Source organism: Thamnophis sirtalis, unplaced genomic scaffold (genome assembly GCF_051295495.1).
Source record: "Thamnophis sirtalis isolate CommonGarterSnake01/CBP01778 unplaced genomic scaffold, rThaSir2_p1.2 scaffold_10, whole genome shotgun sequence".
NCBI lineage: Eukaryota > Metazoa > Chordata > Lepidosauria > Squamata > Natricidae > Thamnophis > Thamnophis sirtalis.
The window spans coordinates 3,242,199-3,264,437 of NW_028261390.1; the positions used below are offsets into that span (position 1 = coordinate 3,242,199).

Consider the following 22,239-nt stretch of genomic DNA (forward strand, 5'->3'; position numbering starts at 1 on the left):
TGTGTACCAAGTTTGGTTGAAATTGCTCGAGGCGTTCCAGAATTATGCTGGAACACACACATACACAGCCATTTCTATATATTTATTTTCAATATGTAACACACTACACAATATGTAACACACACACACACACACACACACACACACACAGAAGGAAGGAGGGAGGGAGGGAGAGAAAGATAGATAGAGATAGATAGATGATAGATAGATAGATAGATAGATATAGATAGATGATAGATGACAGACAGACAGACAGACAGACAGACAGATAGAGCCAGCGGTGTCTGAAGACATCTCCGTGGTCATGTGGCTGGCATGACTCAACGCCGAAGCCGCATGGAACGCTGTTCCCTTCCCACCAAAGGTGGTTCCTATTTTTCTACTTGCATTTTTACATGCTTTTGAACTGGTAGGTTGGCAGAAACTGGGACAAGTCATGGGAGCTCACTCCATTACAGGGTGCTAGGGATTCGAACAGCCGAACTGCCAACCTTTCTGGTCGACAAGCTCAGCGTCTTAGCCACTGAGCCACCACGTTCCTCTAGATAGATATAGATAGGTAATAATAATAGTTGAATGTGCCTTAAAACCTGCTCGCTGCCCACAATCACTTGGCGAGATGGGTGTGTGTGTGTGTGTGTGTGTAGACACAGAATTAAATAAATCCTTTTAAAAAACAAACAAGCAAAACGTAATAACGAACATTCACATTCGCTTGCTTTCTTTTCCCATCTTTTATTACTGAGCTACTACACTTTTAAGCCGCTTGGGAATCCCCGGGTTGCACCGTTTTGTCTCTGAACCAGGCTGCGGAAATGTTTGAAGGCGGATTAACGTAAGCGTCGGACTCTGCTTACCCCGTATTCTAGGCAAAATCGGTCACTTGAGGAGGAGGATTCCGTGGACGTCGAATCTTCAACTCAGGAGGGCTGCAAATCAAACAGGCAAAAAATTAGGTTTGACTTTGGCGGCTCCGCTGCAACGAGCACATAAAAAGGAGAAGAAGAAAAATAAAGGTTCTACACTTAGGTGGGAAAAACCGAAAGGAATGAGGAACAGGTTAAGCCAGGGGTCAGCAAACTGCGGCTCCGGAGCCGCATGTGGCTCTTTTCTCCCTCTGCTGCGGCTCCGGAGCCGCATGTGGCTCTTTTCTCCCTCTGCTGCGGCTCCGGAGCCGCATGTGGCTCTTTCCTCCCTCTGCTGCGGCTCCGTCACCGGTCGGCGTCACAATTTTGAAAGGAGTTTCCAATGGGGCGGGAGGGGGGGGGGAGAGAAGCACAGTGCGCCAGGAGAAGACTCCATGGCAAGGGGAGGGTTTCCCAGTTGTCTCCACAATCGATAGGGCTTTCGGTTAGGACAGGCAGAGGAAAAAGGATGCCGCGCTAGGAGGAGACTCTACGGTGGCTAACCTTTTGCAGGCCGAGTGTCGAAAGCACGAGCGTGCACATGGGAATATGTGCATGTGTGCCTGAACCCCCACAGTGCAATGCGCGTGGAGCCCCCATGCATGCGCCCCACCCCTCCTGGACATGCCCCACCACCCCGCACATACACGGCAGAGATCCTGGCCGGCGGGAGGCGCAACGCATATGCACAGTGGAGCCGAAGTGGGGCGACAGCTCACATGCCCACAGAGAGGGCGCTGCGTGCCACCTGTGGCACGCGTGGCATAGGTTGGACATCACGGGAGTTAGGCGGAACCCGGCTCAAATGCAGTTAACTGTGAGAGGGATCTTGGAGTCAATCACTTAAATATGAGCTAGTGGTATGCGGTGGCAGCCCAAAAAGTTAATACAAATAAATAAGTACAAATACAATAGGAGAGTTGGAAGGGACCTTGGAGGTCTTCTAGTCCAACCCCCTGCCTAGGCAGGAAACCCTATACCGTTCCAGACAAATGGCTATCCAGCATCTTTTTAAAGGCTTCCAGTGTTGGGGCATTCACAACTTCTGGAGGCAACTTGATTAATTGTTCTAACTGTCAGGAAATTTCTCCTCAGTTCTAAGTTGCTTCTCTCCTTGATTAGTTTCCACCCATTGCTTCTTGTTCTACACTCAGGTGGCCTGGAGAATAATTTGACTCCCTCTTCAATCCTTGGTTGTGAATGGAGTGATATAGTCAAAATCATAAGTGTTAGTACTACTTTACAAAACCTTAGAATGGAATGCCACATCCAATTTTGGTCACCCCGTTATGAAAAAGAAAATGTGGAGACTTTGGGGGGAAAAAATGCAGAGAAGAGCAACAAAGAGGATTAGGGAAATGGAGGCTAAAACATAGGAAGAACGGTTACAGGAACTGGGTATGTCTAGTTTAATGAAAAGAAGGACCAGGGGAGACACGATAGCACTCTTCCAATATCTCAGGGGCTGCCACAAAGAAGAAGGAGTCAAACTATTCTCCAAAGCACCTGAGGGCAGGACAAGAAGAAATGGTTGGAAACTAATCAAGGAGAGAAGCAACTTAGAACCGAGGAGAAGTTTCCTGACAGTTAGAACAATTAACCAGTGGAACTACTTGCTTCCAGAAGTTGTGATTGCTCTAACACTGGAGGTTTTTAAGAAGAGATTGGACAACCATTTGTCTGAAATGGTATAGGGTCTTATGCTTGAGCAGGGGGTTGGACTAGAAGACCTCCAAGGTGCCCTCCATCCCTATTATTCTGTATTCTTTAAGAGAGGGAGGGAGGGAGGGAGAGAAGGAATGGAGAGAAGAAAGGGAGGAAGGGAAGGCAGGAAAGAATGGAAAGGAAGGGAGGGAGGGAAGAAATGAAGGGTGGGAGGGACGGAAGATAGAAAGGAAGAAGGGAGGGAAGGAGAAATAGAGGGACGGAAGAAATGTAGAAAGATGGGAGGGAGGGAGAAAGGAAGGAAGGAGAGAATTGGGGGAGGGAGGGAGAAAGAAATGAAACGACGGAGGAAGGAAGGATGAAGGAAGGAGTAATAGAGGGAAGGAAGAAATGAAGATAGGACAGAGGGAGGGAGGGAGGGAGGGTGGGAGGGAAGAAGGAAGGAAGGAAGGAAGGAAGGAAGGAAGGAAGGAAGGAAGGAAGGAGAGAATTGGGGGAGGGAGGGAGGAAGGAAGAAAGGGATGGAGGAAGGAAGGGATGGAGAAAGGAAGGAAGTAGAAATAGAGGGAAGGAGAAATGAAGGAAGGTGGGAGGGAGGGGGAGAAGGGAGGGAGATAAATGTTTATACACTAACTTTGTTTTGAACTTACAAAAGGGTCACCCCAAATTTCCCCAAGCTCTTATTTTTTTAACAGTCGACTCTACGATGAAGTCTGTTTAGACATTTCTGGTAACGAACAAAAACTGCAAGGAATTAATATTTTTTCACAGCAACGGCAGGTATTTAGCACCTTGAAGTATTTAGCACTCTCGTTTCTCTGTCGCTTGAACTCAAATTTGTTACGGGCATTTAATTTTCAGAAAAAATCACTGCGGCATCATTTTTTTAAAAAAAAGGCTTCAACTTCGAAGAGAGACAGATAAATAAGGTTGTGTTACAGCCCTTCGGGAACAGCTGCTCAGCCCAGATGTTGTCATGCAAAGGAAATCTAAGGAAATTATTATGTTATCCAGAGACGCCTGGGCTGTAATTTATTCATTTTCTTACTACCTCAATTTATATGCTCTTTAATCTCCCATTCCCTTAAGTGGGATATTTGCTTTTCTGGTATTATTTGCTCCCTGTATATCATTTCATCCACAATTTAAAAAGTTGCCTGCCATAAAATAATTTCTTTTTTGCCTCCCAAAGCCCCGTCCCTTCACCAAAATGGCCGTGCGTAGCCGCTAAGAGGCTTTCAGAGAGCTCCTGGGGGGCTGGGGAGGGCAGAAATGAGTGGGAAACGGCCCGAATCACGAACCAATGAAGCGAACTAATTGCCTCCTGCAAACTCCACTCCCCTGTTGCTCCCCTTTTATTCCCTCTGGGAGGGGCCATTCACCATCCACCTGTGGCCTTACTCCCAAGTCGACCCCTGTTCTTTAGCTCTTCTCTTCATCCTGCCACTCTGCGCATGCACACACTGGGAACAGGCTCCAGCTGTTCTTCTGCCTCACTGATGTCCGACTCTGAAGGCAGCTGATAACTGGCATATGGCTCTGTCCCCCTCTCTGTCTCCGACACAGAGCCCTCGTCTGAGCCCTCCCCAGACTCTAGGACTGGCCCAGGTTCCTCCCCAACCCTCCTCATTCTCCGAATCTGCTGCCTGCTCCGCTGGCGGGCCGCAACACACACACACACACACAAACATTTTAATCAAACATGCTTTGATTCTCTTCGGACATAAAAATTTGCACTTTTGCTCAGCTAAGTGAGTTTTCAGAAGGGTTTGCAAGCCTCAGGCCTGCCCAAAAAACCACGAAACGGCGAGCTGTTGCTTGTAACAGATGCACCGAGGCAGCGGAAAGTGGGTTTAGCTGTTACTGTGGTTGATGAGGTTCAGAAGTCCCAAGGGCTTGCCCACCTGTCAAATCCAACACATTTCCTGCCTTGCTTGCAGAGACTTCACACTTTGAATTTTAAAGTGACAACTGTAGAGGTTAATCGAAAAGGAGGATCTTTTCAAAAGTCATTCTGGCCTTTTCCAAACGTCCAGAAGTAATCGCTTCAAAACCTTCTCGACTCTGGATTTGCGACGGCGATGGGAGAAAAAACCCAAGCCTTTCCACATCATTTATAGCTCGTTCTCTCGCTTGCTCAATACTCAACTTTGTTTCCATTGGGTGAAATCCTAATTACCCTATTTTTCAGAGTATAAGACGCACCTTTTTCCCTCAAAAAAGAGGCTGAAAATCTGGGGGGGGGGGGTCTTATATACTGAATATACCATTTTTTCCTCCCCAAACTCCACCCGCCTCACCAAGGTCTTTAGGAGGCTTCCAGAGTCCTCCTGGGGGCTGGGGAAGGCAGAAATGAGTGGAAAACGTGCCATTTTTTGCTCAATTTTGCCCCCTCCCAGCCCCCAGGAGCACTCTATAAGCCTCCTAAAGGCTATGTATGCCCCCTTTTTTTTTGGACAAAAAAGGGGCTCAGTTTTGTGAAAAATGGCCCATTTTTTGCTTGTTTTTGGGGGGTGGGCAGCACCCAGGAGTACAAGCCTCCTAAAGGCTATGCATTCCCCTTTTGGGGGGAAAAACGGGCCTGTTTCTGCGAAAAACGGGACTTTTGGGGAGGTTGCAGAGTTCAAAAACTTTTTAAAAAAAATTTGCCTTTTCAAAATCTTGGTGGGTCTTATACTCTGAAAAATATGGTAATCCGTTCTAATTAATTCCGAATCGATGCATATGTTTATATCAGTGGTGGGTTCCTACCGGTTCAGACCGGTTCGGCTGAAGCGGTAGTGGTTTGGTGGCCTGGATCGCTGGAACCTGCAGCAACCCAGGCCAGCCACGCCCCCAAACCGATTCTCCTATGGCGGTAATATTTTGATTTTAGGTTCTGCGCATGCGCAGAAAAATTTTCATTGAAAAAAATAATTTTGCTTTCATTTTTTAACATTTTGTGCATGCGCAGACCTATTTATGCGCAATTTTGTGTGTGTGTGCGCGCGCACCAAACCGGCAATAACGCCAACAGCATCCCACTCCTGGTTTACGTGTTCCGTTAGTTAGAAGGTTTAGAGGCCGTTCAGTTTCAACGGTACTGAAAAAAATGACTTATGTCCGTTTTTCACACTTAAGGACCGCTGCAGCATATCTGTGGTTACAGGATCCAAATTCAGAAGCTTGGCCACTGACTCATATTTATGACGGTTGCAGCATCCCGGGGTCATAAGGTCAACTTTTGCGACCAATCAGAACAAGCAAAGTCGACGGGGAAGCCAGCTTTACCTGACAACTGTGTGACTAATTGCAGTGGTGCACTTAACAACTGTGGCAAGTAAGGTCGTGAAATGGGGCAAAACTCACTTAGCAACTGTCTCGCTTAGCAACAGAAATGATGGGCTCAATTGTAGTCGTAAATCGAGGAGTATCTTTAGGTGGCTAACTAACTCGTACTATGTAACTCTGGACAGCAATTGCCGATCAGACTAAGAGAAAAATAACACAGGTAGTCCTCAACTTACAACAGTTCGCTTAGTGACCGTTGGAAGTTACAATGCACTGAGAAACATGATTCATGTCCATTTTTCACACTTACGACCATTGCAGCATCCGCGTTGTGACGTGATTTACATTCAGGATGCTTGACAAGTAACTCATACTTATGACGGTTGCAGTGTCCCAGGATCACACGATCCCCTTCTGCGACCTTCTGATGCGCAAAGTCAATGGAGAAGCCAGATTCGCTTAGCAACCGTGTTACTAATTTAACAACGGCAGTGATTCACTTAACAACTGGCAGGGAAGTTCGTGAAACGGGGCAAAGCTCACTTCGAAACTGTCTCGCTTAGCAAAACCTAACTTCTGGGCTCACTTGTACGTCGCAAGTCGAGGGCTAGCGGTAAACACCACCACCAACTAAAGCAATTCAAAGAGAATCGACGTTAGAAGTATGTTTGTTGAATCATGACGATTCATCCTAGATAGCTGGGCAGCCTTTTACATTTCAAGAAACGATCAGAAATAGGAAGCAAACTCACAATTAACTTTAAGGATGCCACCTTGACATTTTGAAAAGCAAAAATAAAAAGGAAAAAGAAGTACACAGAACTAAAAAAAAGCAAAAAAAATGCAACTTACCATCCATTATTTCCCAATTCTGATTTCTTTGAAAGCCAGACACAAGGGTAAATTTTTCCCCGCCATTAGCTTGCAAAACTCATTTAAACTTTTAAATATTTCTCCACTCAGTTCTGACATCCGTTTACCTCGAGAAAACCTACTCGGCGCTGATTTCTTTTAAAAGTTATTTTCTCTCTCCTTGAATGAACACCCCACATGCTCTGCGTGCGATGGCTCCAAATCGAGGCAACTCTTCCTGCTTCTCCTACGCTACTCCAAGGATGGGCATTTTTCTTGGTTGAACAAGGAAGCGAGAGCAAGGGAGCGTGTCTTTAGGAAGCAGGGAGAGAGGGAAAGAATCAGCTGCGAAAGGATAAGCAAGAGTCCCTGGGTTTTCCTTCGCTGGGAAATGGCTCCAGAGCACCCTAATTAAGGAGGCAAATCGAAAAGAAAGGTAGCAATTTTCTACCAAACGACATTCAGAGGGAAGTAACCGGGCTGGTTCGCACCGCCAGCCTCAAGGAAGGAAGCTGCAAATTCTCCAATGAAGAGTCATAAATTAATCACTGCTTCAGCTCCTTCAGTCAAATGCATCTCTAAAAAGGACAGAATAGAATTCTACGTTGGCCAAGCGTGATTGGACACACAAGGGATCTGTCTTCGGTGCATAAGCTCTCAGTGTGCCTAAAAACCACATCCATCAAGAATCAGAAGATACAACGCTTAGTGACGGTCATAGGATAGTAAATAAGCAATCAAAATCATACGGGGAAACTAAATAAAGCAATATAGCAATAGCAATAGCAATAGCAATAGCAGTAGACTTATATACCGCTTCATAGGGCTTTCAGCCCTCTCTAAGTGGTTTACAGAGTCAGCATATCGCCCCCAACAACAATCCGGGTCCTCATTTTACCCACCTCGGAAGGATGGAAGGCTGAGTCAACCCTGAGCCGGTGAGATTTGAACCGCTGAACTGCTGATCTAGCAGTCAGCTGAAGTAGCCTGCAGTGCTGCATTTAACCACTGCGCCACCTCGGCTCAAATTGTAATGATACAAGCAACAAGGTTATAGTCGTAAGTTCATCCGGCCCTCTCAACTCCTGGGAAATAGATGGGGAAGAAATGGAGGTAGTGACAGATTTTATTTTCCTGGGCTCCAAGATCACCGCAGATGGGGACTACAGGCGAGAAATGAAGAGACGTTTGCTCCCGGGGAGGAAAGCGATGGCAAATCTAGACAGCATCCTAAAAAGCAGAGACATCACCATGCCAACAAAAGTACAGTCAAATGCTATGGTTTCCCCAGTTGCAATGGATGGCGGTGAAGGTTGGACCATAAGGAAGGCTGAGCGCCAAAGAATGGAGGCCTTTGAACTCGGGTGCTGGAGAAGACTCCTGCCTTGAGTCCCTTGGACTGCAAGGCCATCCAACCGGTCAGTCCTAGAGGAGATCAACCCTGACCGCTCTTTAGAAGGCCAGATCCTGAAGAGGAAACTCAAATGCTTTGGCCACCTAATGGGAAGGAAGAAGGACACCCTGGAGAAGAGCCTCATGCTGGGAACGACGGAGGGCAAAAGAAGAAGAAAGGGACGACAGAGAAGGAGGTGGCTGGATGGAGTCACCAAAGCAGTCGGCGTGAGTTTCAATGGACTCCAGAGGATGGGAGAGGACAGGAAGGCCTGGAGGAACGTTGTCCATGGGGTCGCGATGGGTCGGACACGACTTTGCAACTAACAACAACAATAGGAAGGATGAGAAAAGTAATAGTAACACAGCCTTAGTAAACAGTTTGATTAATAGATTGCTCTCTACTTAAATCTTTTCTTGCAGGGGTGACTTATGGGAACTAAGATATAGCAATAAAGGATAATATTTGCAGCTCAGGGTTGAACTGTGGGGTCCTCCTTGGTGCTCTCTGAGCTTGGTGGTTTTCTTGCAGACGTTTCAGGACCCAACTAGGTCACATTATCAGTGCCAGAAGGGAGTTATTGAGAGGAGGAGGAGGAGGAGGAGGAGGAGGAGGAGGAGGAGGAGGAGGACGACGACAACTGTGGGGTTAAATGAACTTGGTGTTTTCCTTGTAGATGTTTCACTACCCAACTAGGTAACGGTTCCACCACAAAACCGCGGTAGAATAAAGCGCGCTCGACGAAAGCGCATACGTGACGTCATCACAGCGCGACAAAAACATCATGCTGTGAACGGTAAATTTAAAATTAAAGCGAAAACCTTACCCTAACCCCCCCAAACCTAACCCTAAACCTAACCCTAAACCTAACCCTTAACCTAACCCTAAACCTAACCCTTAACCTAATGCTAAACCTAACGCTAACCCTTAACCTAACCCTAACCCTAACCCTAACGCTTAACGTAACCCTAACCCTAACCCTAACCCTTAACCTAACCCTAAACCTAACCCTTACCTTTATGTGAATCGGCTTGCTTTAATTTTATTTTAATTTATTTTAATTTATTTTTCGTCGCGCTGCTGCTGACGTCACGTACGCAATTTAATCGGGCGCGCTTTAGTGGACCGCGGTTTTGACGGGTCACGCTAGGTAACATCATCAAACACTTGATGTTACCTAGTTTTCCTAATAAAACGTCTGTTGGTTAAGCTCAAAGAGGAGCAAGAACCTCCCATTTCAACCCTTCGTTAAAAAAGAAGTATTTTGGAGATAAATATATAGTGTGGCCCTCAATTTATGACTGATTACCCAGCAACCATCTAAAGTTACAACTGATGATGTTTAATCAAGTAGGTGTCTTCTTTCACCCACGGGACTCACTAAAGTCCTATTCACATCTCATAAAAACCAAGTTTTCTTTTTAAAACAAAATCGGGATTTATTAGCTATGCCGTCGTTTGTGAGATTGACACAGCGTGTGAAATGCAAATCTAATATTACAGGTAGCCCTCAGTTGGAAAATAGGAGGAGGAGGGAAGAGTACGCCCACTGCCTTGATAGGAAAATAATAAAGGAGGGATATAAATAAAATACATAAAGGAATGCTGAATATCCAGTGGCTTCTTCTTACACCTACTTCCTATGACTGCTGCGGATCGGAGCCTCAAAGCTTTCCGAAAACAGCGCCATGAAAAACAAGAAAGGTTTCTGCAGGGGGTTTTTGGGGGGGGGTTGGACTGGGTGTGTGTTTTCGTGTGCTACAACTGCAGTGTCACAACGCAGTCCAATGGCCAGGAAAAAATCATGCGGTTTCTCTTGCCCATTCATGCATCACAGCCCCACAGTGACACAACAGCGCACATTGGCTTGGAAACACAAGTTGGGGGTGGGTGGGAAAAGCAGATAGCAAGGAAACACACTACACACACACACACACACACACACACTCATGTACAGTTTACCACAAGCCAGTAACTGAAAGGCATTATTTGCGGGGGAAGGAAAGCTTGCCGACTTGCGATGAAATGCATCACCCAGGAAGACACACATGGGACATCAAGCCAGCCATTTTTTTCTCTTGTTCCCACTCCCCATCTGCCTCCCCAGTCTGTTGAGTTGTGAGAAGCCATGGCTGAAATTTACGCAATGCGCTTTGCGGTTAGGCATAGCCCTTGTCTGAATGACACAATTCTGAACACACCAAAGGAAGGGGTGGGAAGGAGAGGTGTGAAAATATATGTGTCCCAACTTGGGAACTTTGAAGACTTGTGGACTTCAACTCCCAGAATTCCCCAGCCAGCATGGCTGGCTGGGGAATTCTGGGAGTTGACGTCCCCATGTGTTCAAGTGGCAAAGGTTGAGAAACACTGAGTTATGATGGCTGGGGAATTCTGGGAGTTGAAGTCCCCATGTCTTCAAGTGGCAAAGGTTGAGAAGCACTGAGTTATGATGGCTGGGGAATTCTGGGAGTTGAAGTCCCCATGTCTTCAAGTGGCACTGAGAAACACTGGGTCATGCTGACTAGGGAATTCTGGGAGTTGAAGTCCCCATGTCTTCAAGTGGCACTGAGAAACACTGAGTTATGATGGCTGGGGAATTCTGGGAGTCGAAGTCCCCATGTGTTCAAGTGGCAAAGGTTAAGAAACACTGAGTTATGATGGCCGGGGAATTCTGGGAATTGAAGTCCCCATGTCTTCAAGTGGCACTGAGAAACACTGGGTCATGCTGACTAGGGAATTCTGGGAGTCGAAGTCCCCATGTCTTCAAGTGGCACTGAGAAACACTGGGTCATGCTGACTAGGGAATTCTGGGAGTCGAAGTCCCCATGTCTTCAAGTGGCACTGAGAAACACTGGGTCATGCTGACTAGGGAATTCTGGGAGTTGAAGTCCCCATGTCTTCAAGTGGCAAAGGTTGAGAAACACTGAGTTATGATGGCTGGGGAATTCTGGGAATTGAAGTCCCCATGTCTTCAAGTGGCACTGAGAAACACTGGGTTATGATGGCTGGGGAATTCTGGGAGTTGAAGTCCCCATGTCTTCAAGTGGCAAAGATTGAGAAACACTGAGTTATGATGGCCGGGGAATTCTGGGAATTGAAGTCCCCATGTCGTCAAGTGGCACTGAGAAACACTGGGTCATGCTGACTAGGGAATTCTGGGAGTTGAAGTCCCCATGTCTTCAAGTGGCAAAGGTTGAGAAACACTGAGTTATGATGGCTGGGGAATTCTGGGAATTGAAGTCCCCATGTCGTCAAGTGGCACTGAGAAACACTGGGTCATGCTGACTAGGGAATTCTGGGAGTTGAAGTCCCCATGTCTTCAAGTGGCCAAGGTCTGAGAAATATTGAGTCATGCTGGCTGGGGAATTCTGGGAGTTGAAGTCCACACGCATTCAAGTTTCCAAGGTTGGACACCCCTAATTTAAACGGAAGAGTGCTGACACAATGGTACAATTTTTCAGAGAACTGGCAGTGAATCTAATACGGTCCAAACTTCCCACTGCTAAGCGAGACGGTTGTTGAGTGAATTTTGCACCCCTTTACGACCTTCCTTGCCACGGTTGCTAAGTGAATCACCGCAGGTGTTAAGGTACTAACACGGTTGTTAAGTGAATCTGGCTTCCTCCCTTGACTTGGTTTGTCAGGAGGTCGCAAAAGGAGGATTTATGTGACCTCCGGGACATTGCAACCGTCTTAAGTACATGCCAGTTGCCAAGCATCTGAATTTTGATCATGTGACTATGGGACGCTGCAACAGTTCTAAATGTGGAAAATGGTCATAAGTCACTTTTTCCAGCAATGTTGTAACTTTGAGACGTCACTAAATGAACTGTTGTACGTCAAGGACTGCCTGTACAGCGCACTCAAGTCGATATCCTCCTTTATAATCATTTCTCTTTTCCGCCCTCAGAAAAAAGGGACAAAGTGTTAGGTCACTTTGAGGAAAACGAGGTTAAGTAAACCAAGTTAAGATCTGCATTGTAGGTATATTTTTAGATGATTTCTAGGCTTTCCCAGCTTGGGACCCTGGAGAATTTGGAACACACGGTCAACTAAACAAGAGAATATTGTTCAAAAAAGCCCTTTCTAAGGTTCCAGGTTTATCAAAAGCACATTATTCAGTTATAAGTGTATGTTCCTTGCTTCCTTCCTTCCTTTCCCCCCTCCCTCCCTTCTTCCTCTTTTCCTTTCTTTCCTATTTCTCTTTCTGACTATTTTCTGTCTTTTTCTTTTCCTTCCTTTCCTTTCTCTTTCTGCCTGTTTTCCTTTCTTCCCTATCTCGCTTCTTATTCAGCTGTGTTTTTTCTTCCTCCCTTCCTCCTCTTTTCCTTTCTTTCCTATTTCTCTTTCTGACTATTTTCTGTCTTTTTCTTTTCCTTCCTTTCCTTTCTCTTTCTGCCTGTTTTCCTTTCTTCCCTATCTCGCTTCTTATTCAGCTGTGTTTTTTCTTTCTCCCTTCCTCCTCTTTTCCTTTCTTTCCTGTTTCTCTTTCCATTTTCTGCCTTTCTCTTTTCCTTCTTTCCTTCCTTCCTTTTCTTTCTCTTTCTGTCTCTTTTCCTTTCTCCCCCATCTCCCTCCCTATTTAGCTATGTGTTTTCCTTCCTTCCTTCCTTCCTTCCTTCCTTCCTTCCTTCCTTCCTTCCTCCCTTCCCTTCCCTTCCCCTCCCTCGAATTCAGCTGTTTCTTTTCAGAAAGCAACTTCCAAAGACGAATCAAGTTTTAAGCAAATGTATAAATATCTGAAAAGAAAAAGGAAACAATTTGCTCCCATCCGTTCTCTTCCTTTCATCTTCCTCTTCATTCCCCCCCCCCGGTCCTCTCACCCCCCAAATTAGTTCAGGATTTCATTCAGCAGCGCATTCTGCCTTCCAATCTGTTCTTTTTTTTTTTACAGCTTGGTGCCGTTTCCCAAACATCTAGCGATTTCCAAATAGATCCAGAGCCTCCTTTCTGTTATTTTATGGAATGGAAGACTCGGAAAAATCCTTCGGACGCTTTTATTCAGCCACTGGGAAATGAGGACAAAACCATAAATGTTAAAAATAGAAGTGATCAAAGACAAGATAAACAGGCCAAAAGAAAAAGAAAAAAAAAAGAGAGAGAGAAAAGGCAGAGTTATCTCAAAAGAGGGGAAAAAACAGCTTCTGGATTTCAACTCCCAGAATAATTCCACACAATATCATCGTCTAAATACAATGAAGTCAACCTAACCTATCTATCTATCTATCTATCTATCTATCTATCTATCTATCTATCTATCTATCTATCTATTTATCTATCTATCATCCTATCTATCTATAATCTATCTATCTATCTATCTATCTATCTATCTATCTATCTATCTATCTATTTATCTATCTATCATCCTATCTATCTATAATCTATCTATCTATCTATCTATCTATCTATCTATCTATCTATCTATCATCTTATCTATCTATCTATCTATCTATCTATCATCTCATCTATCTGTCTATCTATGTATCTATCATCTTATCTATCTATCTATCTATCTATCTATCTATCTATCTATCTATCTATCTATCTATCATCCTATCTATCTATCTATCTATCTATCTATCTATCTATCTATCTATCTATCTATCTATCTATCTATCTATCTATCATCTACCTACCTACCTACCTATCTATCGGCATAGGGTTTCCTGCCTGAGCAGGGGTTGGACTAGAAGACCTCCAAGGTCCCTTTCCAACTCTGTCATTCTATTCCAAAACCACTTTTCAACAATATTCTCTTGTTTATTCTCCAGGGTCCCAAACTGGAAAAGACTAGAAATTATCCACCCCGCGCTTCCAACCATCCATAGAATCTGTTCCATGTGTCATAATAGTCTGTCTCTCTTTTGTCTTTTATTTTTAGCGTTGGTCTATCCGTTTCTACAGACTAGTACAGTGTTGGTGAACCTTTTCGGCAACAAAACGGAGGCCTGCGCGCACCCGAAACCAAAAGAGCAGCCGCCCGGTGTGCATGCATGCTCTGGGAAGATGATCTTCCAGTTTCCGGCGTGCGCATACGCACCGCCCACCTGGCCTTCCGGTTTCAGATGCGCATGTGCGTGCAAATCCCAGCATGCGCACAGGGGAAGGTGGTTTTCCAGTTTCTGAAGTGCACACGCGCACCGGCCAACTGGTCTTCTAGTTTATGGCACGAATGCGTGCATGAATACCACCCGGCCAGAGCACATGCATGTGCTGGAAACTGGATCTCATCTTCCTGGCACACACATGCGCACCGGGTGGCTTCTCTTCCAGTTTCCAGCGCTCCCACGTGCATGAAGACCAGCTGGCCGGTGCACCGGAACCTGGAAGAGCAACCGGCCACGGCTCGCGTGTCCCGGAGAGATGGCTCTGCATGCCACTTCCAGCACACTTGCCATAGGTTTGTGTTGTGGCCCAGCAGGAGCCGTTGGAGCTGCAAACAGACTCCAATAGCGAGGGCCCCTATGAGTCGGCTCTGGAAGATGTGGAGGACCCTGGACAGGGTTCCGACTCGAGGGCACAGAGAGGCTGGTTGGCCACCAGGAGGCGCCTGAGGCATGGAGCAGCGGTGAAAGCCGAAGGGAGTGTGCCCATGACGTCAGGCCCTGGAGCAGTGGTGAAGACGTCAGGCCTTTGAGCAGTGATGAGGTTCAGAGGTAATTGGTCCCGGACGCCCGGCAGAGGCGGGCAGATAAATGCCAGCAGCAATTAAGGAGACAAAGGAGATAATTGGACCCAGGTGGTTGTGATTAGGCCCCTCCCAAGAGAGTATATAAGGAGAGACTTTGGGAGGAGGCTGTTTGCAGGATTCAACTATAATACTAATGCTGGAGAAGCTCTCGTGTGTATTTCTTATCTTGGAAGTCTGGGTTGCTGCCAAAGTCTTGTCGGTGTGTTAATTTACTGTCTAGCAGTAATCTTGCGTTGATCTCCCCCTCTGAAGGGGTGTTTTCACTCTTCCACTGCTGCACATACACAATTAGGTATATTGTCCCTTTATCATAACCTTCTGCTATAATGCCCAATCAAAATAATTCTGGCTTGAACCCTATACGTTGCCTAGCCATTTTTTCTAACCGCGTACGAACTCGTATCCAAAATTTCCTTGCTTTTTTTTACAGCTCCACCACATGTGGTCGTATGGGCCTGGTAATTTGTTCACCACACAACACGGTCGTGAAAACATAATGAAGGATTTCATTTACCACCCCGAAGTGATTTTCTAGCAGTTCCGCCTCCCTGTATTCTTATGCATTTGCCACTGTCGGCCGAGAAAGACACAAAAAGCTGTTCTTCTGCAAAATTAAAGTTGTTTTTGTGGTGTCGCGAGAATGCAAGAGACCACCAAAAGTGGCAGCTACAATATTCGACTCAGAAGCCAGGTACCAATTGCTGAATTATGGTTACACAATGAAATAAGGAGTTTCAACTCTCCCTTGCTTTCCGGATAACCACGAGTAACGTTTCTGGGAGAGCAGCAAGCCCATAATGGCTAAGGACATCTCCAAACAGAATTGACACAACACAAAAGCCAGTATCCACCCCCCCAAGACCCGAAGGCGGTTAACCTCAAGCTTTAAGTCCACAATTAGCTACAACACAACGCCGTACACTTTGGGGATATTTTATTTCCTGGACCCTCAAACAAAACCAGGTTTTCACATCAGTCAGAAAACAGGATGTGGTTTCTACCTCCAAGAAATGCAAATTCACTGCAGGTTTTTCGTTGGTGCAGTAGGGGCCCCCGTGCAGCTCAACATATAACGGGTGTGTCAGTGTGCCTGTGTGTTGTGTACGCTCTGCAATTCACCATTTCAGTAGCACCCCAAAATAAACAATTGCTGCTCCCGGGAAAGGCACAATGTAGGTAGTCCTCAACTTACAACCATAACTGAAACCAGAATTTCTGCCCATCAGCAAGGCAGTTGTTAAGTTTGAGTCATGCCCGATTTTACTGCCTTTTTTTGCCATGGTTGTTAAGCGAATCATTGTGGTTCGCCGAGTGAATCCCATGTCACAACAACTGCAGCGATTCACTTAACAACCATGGCATGAAATGTTCTGACCGAGGCTGCCCAAGAGCCTGAAGCAAATTCCTTGTCCCGACAAAAACCCCTTTTATTAATTTCCTGTGAATTCTGCTCATTCACATCCAGCAAAGTCTTTCAAGGGAGGATTTACGGTCACAGACCTTATCTGGCTTGGAGAGCTGCCAGGCCGAGATCTGCAAAACGTGGCCAGGAGTCTCGGAGGGTCAAGAACCAATTAAGCGAACTCATTATCTCCTGCAAACTCCACTCCCCTTTCGCTCCCCTTTTATTCCCTCTGGGAGGGGCCATTCACCATCCACCTGTGGCCTTACTCGACCCCTGTTCTTTAGCTCTTAGCAATAGCAGTTAGACTTATATACCGCTTCATGGGGCTTTCAGCCCTCTCTAAGCGGTTTACAGAGTCGGCATATTGCCCCCACAGTCTGGGTCCTCATTTTATCCACCTCGGAAGGATGGAAGGCTGAGTCAACCCTGAGCCGGTGAGATTTGAACCGCCGAGCTGCAGAACTAGAAGTCAGCTGAAGTAGCCTGCAGTGCTGCATTTAACCACTGCGCCACCTCGGCTCTGAGCTCTTCCCTTCGCCTGGCAACTCTGTGCATGCGCACACTGGGAACAGGCTCCACCTGTTCTTCTGCCTCATTGATGTCCAACTCCAAATGCAGCTGATAACTGTCATAGCCCCCTCTCTGCCTCCGACACAGAGCCCTCATCAGAGCCTTCCCCGGACTCCAGGACTGGCCCAGGTTCCTCCCCAACCTCCTCACTGTCCGAATCTGCTCTGCTGGCAGCTGGCGGGCCACATCGTAAAAAGAGCCAAAACTCAGTTAACAACTCTCCTGCTTAGCAACACAAATTTGAGGCACAGCTGCCGGTGTAAGTTGAGGCAGACCTGTGCACCAATTTCAGAATCTCTTGTGTTTGTTAGTTACCTCCAGCAAACAGGCCCACACCTCCCATGGAGGTGGCTGGTTGGATGCTGGCAGGATGTCAGTTTTCCAGAGAAAGCAAAGAGGTGGGAGGGAGGGATGGGGGAGGAACCCACATCTTCCCATGGAAGATCCCCACAGGTTAAGCCAGGAAGGAACCCCACTTTCCAGGGAGAAGCCCGCAGATTATCTGTTGGGTGTCTTTGATTGGCATTCCCACTCCGCGAAGCTGTTTTCATTTCAGCCCCAAAGATGCCAGCTTCCAGCTTTTCTCCCCCTTCTGGATGCCAAGATCGTTTGCAAAGCCAGGAAGTTGCAATTAAAAAAGAAAAAGAAAATGCATGTTTACTTGGAAAGACCTCTGGCTCCATCGGACGCGCTTGTTCAAGGAGCGCAACGAGATTGTTAGCCGGAAGGTCAAATCCGGCACCAGAGAACAGATCCCAGTTGGAATCCACCAACTTTGGACAGCGGGGCGGTGGGGGGAAACTAATTATACGGCTCAACAAGTTATAGGGAGAGAGGGGGTGGGTGGGCTCGAAGTTCGCTTCCTGGGAAAATTCCAATTTTTATGCCCCAAATTTCTCAGGGCCGAAGGAGGCCACCGGAACTAGTAAATACTAAAAGAGCGCATGCGTTAGGTCCCAGACGAAAAGCAGATTGAAAAGGCAGCAAACACAGATTAATAGAACTACCGTATTTTTCAGAGTATAAGACGCACTGGAGTATAAGACGCACCAAGGTTTTGAAGAGGCAAATTTTTTTAAAAAGTTGGTAGTTAGTTAGTTTAGTTAGTTTACTGGTTTTCTATGCCGCCCACTCCCGAAGGACTCCGGGCGGCTTACAATAAAAGGGGAGGGGGAATAAATAAGACACTACAAAATTTAAAATACAACAACATTCACAATTAAAGTGGGGCTGAATATTTCAACAGCCCCAGGCCTGCTGGAACAGCCAGAACTGTTGGCTGGTAGGTAGGTAGAGGGATAGATAACGAGTGTGTAGGTAAATTGGTAGGTAGAGGGACAGAGAGAGAGAAATAGAAAGAGATAGAGAGAAATGCAGTAGATAGGTAGGGAGAGAGTAGTTAGGTAGGTAGGTAAAGGGAGAGAGAGAGAAATAGAGAGAGAGAAATACAGTAGGGAGGGAGGGAGGGAGAGAGTGGGTGTAGGTAGGTAGGGAGAGATTTCTCAGGGCCGAAGGAGGCCACTGGAACTAGAAATATTAAAAGAGCGCATGTGTTTGTCCCAGACGAAAAGCAGATTGAAAAGGCAGCAAACACACATTAATAGAACTACCGTATTTTTCAGAGTATAAGACGCACCAAGGTTTTGAAGAGGCTTTTTTTTAAAAAAAAAAAGTAGGTAGGTAGAGGGATAGAGAGAGAGAGAAATAAAAAGAGATAGAGAGAAATACAGTAGATAGGTAGGGGGAGAGAGAGTAGTTAGGTAGGTAGATAAAGGGATAGAGAGAGAGAGAAATAGAGAGATAGAGAAAAACAGTAGGGAGGGAGGGAGGGAGGGAAAGAGAGTGTGTAGGTAGGTTGGTAGGTAGAGGGATAGAGAGAGAGAAATAGAAAGAGATAGAGAGAAATACAGTAGATAGGTAGGGAGAGAGAGTAGTTAGGTAGGTAGATAAAGGGATAGAGAGAGAAAGAGAGAGATAGAGAAAAACAGTAGGGAAGGAGGGAGGGAGGGAAAGAGTGTGTAGGTAGAGGGCTAGAGAGAGATAAAGAAAGATAAAGAGAAATACAGTAGATAGGTAGGGAGAGAGAGAGTAGTTAGGTAGGTAGATAAAGGGATAGAGAGAGAGAAATGGAGAGAGATAGAGAAAAACAGTAGGGAGGGAGAGAGTGTGTGTAGGTAGGTAGGTAAAGGGATAGAGAGAAATAGAGATAGAAATACAGTAGATAGGTAGGTGTTTCTGCTGGCACAGCACCTGATCAATGTCATTCTCATCAATCAGTTAAAGAGCTTTCCAAAAGGGGGGGAAAAAGGTTTTTGTACTCTGCAAACCTCCCAAAAACGGGCCCGTTTTTCGCGAACGGGCGTGGCCATACACCTGCCTGTGCAGGTGCTTTCAACACGCGAGTCCAGTCTTCTGCTTAGCAACTAAAGTTTTGGGCTCAGCTGTTTTTGTAAGTCGAGGACTTACCTTGAATACCTTAAGTATAAAATTAAATTAAACCGCTTCCCGGTTGCAAATCAGCCACATTGAGTGCTTCCGATGCTAAAGCCCTTAATTTTTCTACAAAAGAAGTCCCCCCCCCCTTTTTTTTTTCATTTCCTTTCGCCCAGGACAGACTCGCGCTTCACGAAGACGGCAATCGCTCCATTCCTGGATTTCTTAATCCGATCTTAAGGTTTCCCTTGTGGCAAGGCGGCGGGTTGCAGAGACCAATGAACAAATACACTTCCAAGCTCCAGATGCCATATAATTATCCAGGACAAGCAGTTTGTTAAGTAACCCCGGGGATGTCAGCCTACAATTTCTCTTACACTTTCAACAGGAGTCTTTTTTTTTTCCCCCCTTCCAAAAACGAATAATTAGCTGTGATATTTCACAGATGGGGTGAAGGGCTTCTCTGAAAAATTCAGAACAGCTTTGCATAGACAGGGGGGGGGGGAGTCTCTAGCCAGCTCTTGGGCTAAATCTGTGATGGCAAACCTATGCCACATGTGCCACATGTGGCATGCAGAGCCCTCGTTGGGGGGCACGCACACCATCAACAGCTGCTCTTCTGGTTTCATCCTAAAAAACGGCCAAAAAAACCAGGCATGCGTGCGCTGGCCAGCTGGTCTTTGATTTTGACCAAAGACCAGCTGGCTGGGAGGGGGGGCGCATGTACACACATTCCAGTTTCAGCACTCGGTGCCGAAAAGATTCGCCGTCACTAGGCTAAATTCACCTTCCAGTCCAAAAATTCGCATTTTACTCTGAGCTTACGTAGGGCAAGAGAAGGGGGAAACTTGCGGTTTCCTTAATGACCGCGTGATTCATTTAACAAGGGGAACGATTTGATTAACGACGGTGTCCAAAAAAAAAAGCATCGTAAAATCAGGGGGAAACTCATTTAACCACCACTTTGCTTGATTAGTGATGGAAATTCTTCTACCCCATGTAATAACCGAAACTAAACCCAACAATTAATGCTAATTCTTGTACAGCGCACTCAATATATCCTCCTCTATAATCATTTCACTTTTCCGCTCTTAGAAAAAGGACAAGCTGTAGGTCACTTTTGGGGGGAGGGGGAAATGAGGTTAGGTAAACCAAGTTAGATCTGCATTGTAGGTATATTTTGGGGATATTTTCTAGTTTTTTCCAGTTTGGGACCCCTGGAGAATAAACAAGAGAATGTTGTTCAAAAGTGGTTTTGGAATAGAATGACAGAGTTGGAAAGGAACCGTGGAAGTCTTCTAGTCCAACCCCCTGCTCAGGCAGGAAACCCTATGCCAATAGATAGACAGGTAGGTAGGTAAGGTAGATGATAGATAGATAAGATAGATAGATAGATAGATAGATAGATAGATAGATAGATAGATAGATAGATAGATAGATAGATAGATAGATAGATAAGGTTGACTTCATTGTATTTAGACGATGATATTGTGTGGAATTATTCTGGGAGTTGAAATCCAGAAGCTGGATTGGATGGATGGATGGATGGATGGATGGATGGATCCAGAATGACACAGTTGGAAGAGACCTTGGAGGTCTTCTAATCCAACCCCCTGCCTAGGCAGGAAACCTTATACCGTTTCAGACAAATGGCTATCCAGCATCTTCTTAAAGACTTCCAGTGTTGGGGCATTCACAACTTCTGGAGGCAACTTCTGTTCCACTGATTAATTGTTCTAACTGTCAGGAAATTTCTCCTTAGTTTTAGGTTGCTTCTCTCTTTGATTAGTTTCCACCCATCTTTGCAAGGTTTCAGGTTTTAAAAAGCACATTATTCAGATGTCTATTTTCCTTCCTTCCTTCCTTCCTTCCTCCTTCCTTCCTTCCTTCTCTCCTGCTCTTCTTTCCTAATTCCTCCTTCCTTCCCTCTCCCTCCGTCCCTCTCGTCTTTCCTCTTTCCTAATTCCTTCCTTCCTTTCCTTTTTATCAGTGCCACCGAAACCTCGAACGGCCACTAAACGAAACGTCCGGAAGTTGAGGACTCCCTGCCAAAGAAATCAAGAGCGTTGAAAGGCGCAGTTCAGCACTCCGGATTCCGTCCAATTTGCAGCCCCGTTGTTTGATGGCTGTCGACACCCCGCCTCTTTGTGAGTTTGTGAGTCTGTTTGGGCACACTCAGCAAATATATATATATATTTATATATTTATATATTTATATATATATATATATATATATATATATATATATATATATATATATATATATATATATATATATATATATATATATATATATATATATATATATATATATATATATATATATATATATATTTATATATTTATATATTTATATATATATATATATATATATATATATATATATATATATATATATATATATATATATATATATATATATATATATATATATATATATATATATATATATATATATATATATATATATATATATATATATATATATATAAAGCACGCACCACAGCCCTGGGCTGTCCAGTCACAAACATTTCTTCCTGTTAGGTTGTGATTAATATTTAGCTGACCCGTTTCCCTTCCTTGGATGTGACTTTCTCCTAAGATTGGAAACCTCCTGTCCTATTTCCCTGGCTCTTCTTAAAGCCTAAATAAACTTCATTCCCTCGTAAAAATTAGATTTCTAATCCTCCATTCGTCCCCCGGTTTCTGTTCTCTAAACATCCCGGTTTCCTGAAACCTCCCTTTAAAAAAATGCAATTCCCAGAACTGGACATTCTAATCAAGTTGGGGTTGGTTGGATGGATGCAGAATAAAATTAAGCATTTATTTCTCGGAGTTTGGAAACAATGCTCTTAATGGATACTGACTATAATTGGACTGGCCTTTTTCGTTTATTTTTGCAACACCTATTTCAGGAGTCAGGGGACACGGTGGCTCAGGGGCTAAGAGGCTGAGCTTGTCGATCAGAAAGGTCGGCAGTTCGGCGGTTCGAATCCCTAGCGCCGTGTAATGGAATGAGCTCCCGTGACTTGTCCCAGCTTCTGCCAACCTAGCA

At 45.3% G+C, this 22,239-nt stretch overlaps 1 protein-coding gene across 2 annotated transcripts in view; it reads right to left on the minus strand.

Moving 5' to 3' along the window:
- The window catches only part of PTPRA (protein tyrosine phosphatase receptor type A), a 106,781-nt gene that overhangs the window by 64,166 nt on the left and 20,376 nt on the right, over window positions 1–22,239 (minus strand). For both annotated transcript variants that reach the window (XM_087723933.1, XM_087723932.1), the window contains exon 2: window positions 858–929. The gene's annotated coding sequence lies outside the window, so the exon portion shown is untranslated. The remainder of the gene's footprint in view (window positions 1–857; window positions 930–22,239) is intronic.